Source organism: Bubalus kerabau, unplaced genomic scaffold (assembly GCF_029407905.1).
Source record: "Bubalus kerabau isolate K-KA32 ecotype Philippines breed swamp buffalo unplaced genomic scaffold, PCC_UOA_SB_1v2 scaffold_53, whole genome shotgun sequence".
NCBI classification, from domain to species: domain Eukaryota; kingdom Metazoa; phylum Chordata; class Mammalia; order Artiodactyla; family Bovidae; genus Bubalus; species Bubalus kerabau.
Genome location: NW_026577907.1, coordinates 953,447 through 959,446, shown reverse-complemented (window position 1 = coordinate 959,446; position 6,000 = coordinate 953,447).

Below are 6,000 nucleotides of genomic sequence, written 5' to 3'. Positions count from 1 at the left end.
AACTCAAATATCCCACCGCAACTCGAGAAAAACCAAGTGGTTCCGCAGTCATTCCAAGATGAGGCCCATGCCCGCTGGAGCACCCCAAGAGAAGTCCAACGTTCCATTTTGAAGAGCGAAACGGTACTTGGAACGCTTTATGCGACCCCAAAAGTTACCCGACATACCTGTCTCACTTGAGGGAAACACCGAGGTTCCCAGCAGCTCTTCATCTGAGCCACTTCTCCCCTCCTGATCGCCACAGGAGGGTCGATTCCTCTGCTTTGTCTGGAAGAGTTTCATGAACTTCGCGGCACATTTCAGGATGAGGCCGGTTTCATGAGGAAATTCGAGACAACCCACGTGGGTGGTGCCAAATGCTGAACGACCCCGATATCCCGGTCCGCTCTTCATAAGAACCCGATGCCCGGACACCTCTTCGAAGGCAACCCTGTGGATGAAGACACAAAACGAAGGGTCACTGACACCCCCATGCATCGTCTGGAAAAACCTGCAGATTCCACACACAGTTTGACAAGGGGCCTGAAACCCCATGAACAACTCGAGAGGCAAGCGGAGTTCCATTACTCAGAAAAGACGTAGCCTGTCTCTCCTGTCCCAACTCTGCAGGGACCCTGATGTCGGAGTCCGAAACAGAGAGGAAGTCTGAGGTTCCTGCCTCCCCTCGAGATGAGCCCCTCTTCCATTGCGACAAACCCAGCGGAGTCCCGAGAGGCACCGCCAACTCCACAGTATCCCTCAACTCTCAGAGACACCCTGGGAAGTTCCCTAAGGTCCCCGGCAGAAGTCGAGGGAAACGACTTTTTCCCGCCACAACCCGAGAAAGACCTCGAGAGTCCCTCTTCAACGCGTCTTGAGGCCCTAGTCCCCTCCCATTACTCGAGAGCCACAACGCGCTCCTCCTCGCTACGCGCAGGGAGACCTGACTTCCCTGGCGCCGCACGAGAGGCTCCCTGAGATCCTCGCCGTGCCTCGCGAGAAAACTCCCACGGGCGCCGCAGCTCGAGGAAACCCCTGAGACGCCCCCGTCCTCGCGATGTGAAGGGACTTCTTTTCCTGCATGGCCTGGAGAACAATCCCGAGCCCTCTCTCCAAAATGAAGAGGAGGCTTGACTCCACTGACGCCACTAGGGGGCTCCAAGATATCCGCGTCGCGACTCGGGAGGACAGCAGAGTCCTTTGCTTCCCCTCGAGACGAGGCCTGACACCCAGGGGGATCCTGGAATGCAACCCCGAGATCCCTGCCTTCCCTAGAGAAGAACATTAGGTCCTGGACACAAGCCTAGATGAGGTCTCTTTGGCCCTGCAGTGACTCGAGCGAAACCCCCAGCTTTCCCTCGCCAATCGAATGGAAGACTGGGCTTCCCAGGGCCAACAGAGGAGGAAGCCTGTAATCCCCATCGTCACTCGAGAATCCCGGCGCAACTCGAGAAAAAACACGTGGTTCCAACGTCTTCGCAAGATGAGGCCCTTGCCCACTACAGCGTCTCAGGGGAAGTCCCATGTTCCGCCCTGAAGTGCGAAACAGTACCTGACACCCTTCGTGCGACCACCAAAAGCTCCCCGACACGCCGGGTACCCTCGAGGGAACACCGAGGTCCCGGCACAGCTTCATCTGAGCCCGTTCTCCCCTCCTGATCACGACAGGAGAGTCGATTCCCCTGCGTGGTTCAGAAGGGGTTCCCGGCCTTCCCGGTGCACCTCAGGATGAGGCCGGTCTCACAGGGAAATTCGAGACGAGCCACGTGGGTGGTGCCACATGCCAAATGCCCCCGATTCGCTGGTCCGCTTTTGAGAAGGACCCGAGGCCCGGACCCCTCTTCGAAGGCAACCCTGTGGGTGAAGGCACAACACGAAGGGGCACTGACACCCCCGTGCATCATCCGGAAAGACCCGCGGGTTCCACACACAGCTCGACCAGGGGCCTGAAAACCCCTGACAACTCGAGAGGCAAGCGGGGTTCCCTTCCTCAGACAAGACGAGGCCTGACTCTCCTGCCCCAACGCTGCAGGGACACTGCTGTCGGAGTACGAAACAGAGAGGAAGCCTGAGGTCCTGTCTCCCCTTGAGATGAGGCCCTCTTCGATTGCGCCAAACCCAGAGGAGTCCCGAGATGGCCCACCAACTCCACAGCATCCCTCACCTCTAAGAGGAACCCTGGGAAGTTCCCTCAGGTCACCGGGAGAAGTCGAGGGAAACAAGGGTTTCCCACTGCAAGCCGAGAAAGACCTCGAGAGACCTTCTTCTACACGCCTTGATGCCCTAGTCCCCTCCCAGGACTCGAGAATAATGACGAGCTACCCCTCGCCATGCTCATGGAGACCTGACTTCCCTGGCGCCGCACGAGAGGCTCCCTGAGAACCTCGTCGTGCCTCGTGAGAAAAGCCCCACGGACGCCGCAGCTCGAGGAAACCCCTGAGAAGCCCCCGTCCTCGCGAGGTGAGGGCCTTCTTTTCCTGCCTTTCCTGGAGAGCAATCCCGAGTCCTCTCTCCAAACTGAAGATTAGGCTTGACTCCCTTGAGGCCACTCAGAGGGCTCCAAGAGATCCGCGTCGTGGCTCAAGAGAAGAGCGGAGTCCTTTGCTTCCCCTCGAGGCGAGGCCTGACTCCTCGGGGGACTCTGGAGTGCAACCCCGGGATCCCTGTCTTCCCTTGAGAGTACTACTAGGTCCTGGACACACGCCTAGATGAGGTCTCTTGGGCCCTGCAGTGACTCGAGCGCAACCCCCAGCTTTCCCTAGCAACTCGAATGGAAGATGGGGCTTCCCAGGGCCAACCCAAGAGGAAGCCTGAAATCCCCGTCGTAACTCGAGAATCCCGCCGCAACTCGAGAAAAACCACGTGGTCCCAACGTCTTCGGAAGATGGGGCCCTTGCCCGCTACGGCGTCTCAAGGGAAGTCTCACGTTCCGTCCTGAGTTGCGAAACGGTACCTGACACCCTTCATGCGACCTCCAAAATTTCCCAGACACGCCGGGTTCCCTCGAGGGGAACACCGAGGGTCCTGGCACCCCTTCATCTGAGCCCCTTCTCCCCTCCTCATCACGACAGGAGAGTCGATTCCCCTGCGTATTCTGGAAGGGGTTCCCGGCTTTCCCGGCACACCTCAGGATGAGGCCGGCCTCCCGAGGAAATTCGAGACGAGCCCCGTGGGTTGTGCCACATGCCGAACGACCCCGATTTCCCAGTCCGCTCTGGATAAGAACCCGATGCCCGGACACCTCTTCGAAGGCAACCCTGTGGGTGAAGTTACCATTCGAAGGGGCACTGACACCCCCGTGCGTCATCCGGAAAAACCCGCGGTTTCCACACACAGCTTGACGAGGTGCGTGAGACACCCTGAGCAATTCGAGAGGCAAGCGGAGTTCCCTTCCTCAGACAAGACGAGGCCTGACTCTCCTGTCCCAACTCTGCAGGGACCCTGTGGTTGGAGTCCGAAAAGGAGAGGAAGCCTAAGTTTCCTGTCTCCCCTCGAGATGAGGCCCTCTTCCATTGCGCCAAGCCCAGCGGAGTCCCGAGAGGCCCCGCCAACTCCACAGCATCCCTCACCTATCAGAGGCACCATGGGAAGTTCCCTCAGGTCCCCGGCAGAAGCCGAGGGAAACGAGGCTTTCCCGCCGCAATCACAGAAAGACCTCGAGTGTCCTTCTTCAACGCCTCTGGAGGCCCTAGTCCTCTCCCATGACTGGAGAGCCATGACGCGCTCCCCCTCGCCACGTGCACAGAGACCTGACTTCCCTGGCACCGCACGAGAGGCTCCCTGAGATCCTCGTCTTGCCTCGTGAGAAAACCCCCACGGGCGCCGCAGCTCGAGGAAACCCCTGAGAAGCCCCCATCCTCGCGAGGTGAGGGCCTTCTTTTCCTGCCTGACCCAGAGCACAATCCCGAGTCCTCTCTCCAAACTGAAGAGAAGGCCTGACTCCCTTGAGGCCACTCAGTGGGCTCCAAGAGATCTGCGTCGCCACTTGAGAGGAGAGCGGCATCCTTGGCTTGCCCTCGAGGCGAGGCCTGACTCCCCGGGGGAGTCTGGAACGCCACCCTGAGATCCCTGTCTTCCCTTGAGAGGAACGTTAAGTCCCGGACACAGGCCTAGATGAGGTCTCTTTGGCCCTGCAGTGACTCGAGTGCAACCCTCAGCTTTCCCTCGCAACTCGAATGGAAGATTAGGCTTCCCGGGGCCAACACAAGAGGAAGCCTGAAATCCACTTCGTAACTCTAGAATCCCGCCGCAACTCGGGAAAATCCACATGGTCCCAACGTCTTCGCAAGATGAGGCCCTTGCCCGCTACGGCGTCTCAAGGGAAGTCCCAGGTTCTGTCCTGAAGTGCGAAACGGTACCTGACTCCTTTCATGCAACCCCCAAAAGTCCCCCACACGCCGGTTTCCCTCGAGGGTAACACCGAGGGTTCCATCCCCACTTCATCTGAGCCCCTTCTCCCCTCCTGATGGCGACAGGAGAGTCGATCCCCCTGCATTGTCTGGAAGTGTCCCCGGCCTTCCCAGCACAACTCAGGATGAAGCCGGCCTCACTAGGAAATTTGAGACTAGCCCCATGGGTGGTCCCTCATGCCGAAAGACCCCGATTTCCCTGTCCGCTCTTGAAAAGAACCCGAGGCCCGGACACCTCTTCGAAGGCAACCCAGTGGGTGAAGGCACAACACGAAGGGGCACTGTCACCGTCGTGCATTTCCGGAAACACCCGCAGGTTCCACACACAGCTCAACAAGGGGCCTGAGACCCCCTGAGCACCTCGAGAGGCAAGCGGAGTTCCCTTCCTCAGACAAGACGATTCCTGACTCTCCTGTCCCAACTCTGCAGGGACCCTGCGGTCGGAGTCTGAAACGGAGAGGAAGCCTGAGGTTCCTGCCTTCCCTGGAGATGAGGCCCTCTTCCATTGCGCCAAACCCAGCGGAGTCCTGAGAGGCCCCGCCAACTCCACAGCATCCCTCATCTGTCAGAAGCACACTGGGAAGTTCCCTAAGGTCACCGGTAAACTTTTATTGCACAAGGTCCCCATGAAAAGGCCCACGCAGCAGGACAGCCACAGATTCTGTCTGCCATTAAAGGGCAGTAAGGTGCCCTCCCCCCTTCTTTGCTGCCTCGGCGGCCACCAGGGTGCAATTCGCGTACCCTTCCCTTTCCCATCCTGGCAGGTGCTCCAGGGCCCGCTGGCCTACAAAGTGCCAGAAGCAGGGCTGGGCCAGCCGGCCAGAATTCAGGGTTATGTCCCTTGGACTTCCAGCGGACACTAGGCTGCTTGGGAAAACCGCGCAGACTCTGAGGTTTTTCAGCAGAGGGGTGGAGCGGTAAAGGCCTTGACCCCAAAGACGAGGCCTCTCTGCGACCGCCAGGTTGGGGAGCTCTGAGACTGTGCCAACACAGGGCGGAATACATGGTTCCCTGCTCCACGCAGTCCCCGTTCCCTTACCTGTGTTCCGCACCCCTCCGCTGTGGCCAATGGATGCCGATCCTTGGGGATCCAGGAGTTCACGAAATGGGCATTCCCAGCCGCAATGGCGACCCCCAACAGCACATCTGGAAATCCCTCCCCCACCCCCGCCAGGAGCCGACCCCCACTGCGAACGGAACCCCACCCCGCCCCGCACCGCCAGGTTTCGCCCCGGCCCTGCCGGGCTCCCGGTGGGTTCCCAGCAATATTGGCGACCCCCGGGAGCACAACAGGGACCGACCCCCCACCCACAGTGAGCGGAATCTCGACCTGTGCAGCCCAGGTTTACCCCACCCTGGCTGCGCTCCCGGCGCGTTTCCAGCTGCAGTGGCCATCTCCGAGAGCACAACTGGGAAGCCCTCCCCTACCCCCGCCAGGAGCCGACACCCGCCCTGCGCCGCCCGGGTTCGCCCCGCCCCTGCCGCGCTCCAGGGGCGCTGCCCACCTTCACCAGTGGCTCTCGGTGAGCCCCGTCCCCACGCCCGGTTCCAGGAGAGGCTCTCGGACCTCGCTGCTGCCGCCAGGTCAAACATGAGGACAATACATACACCC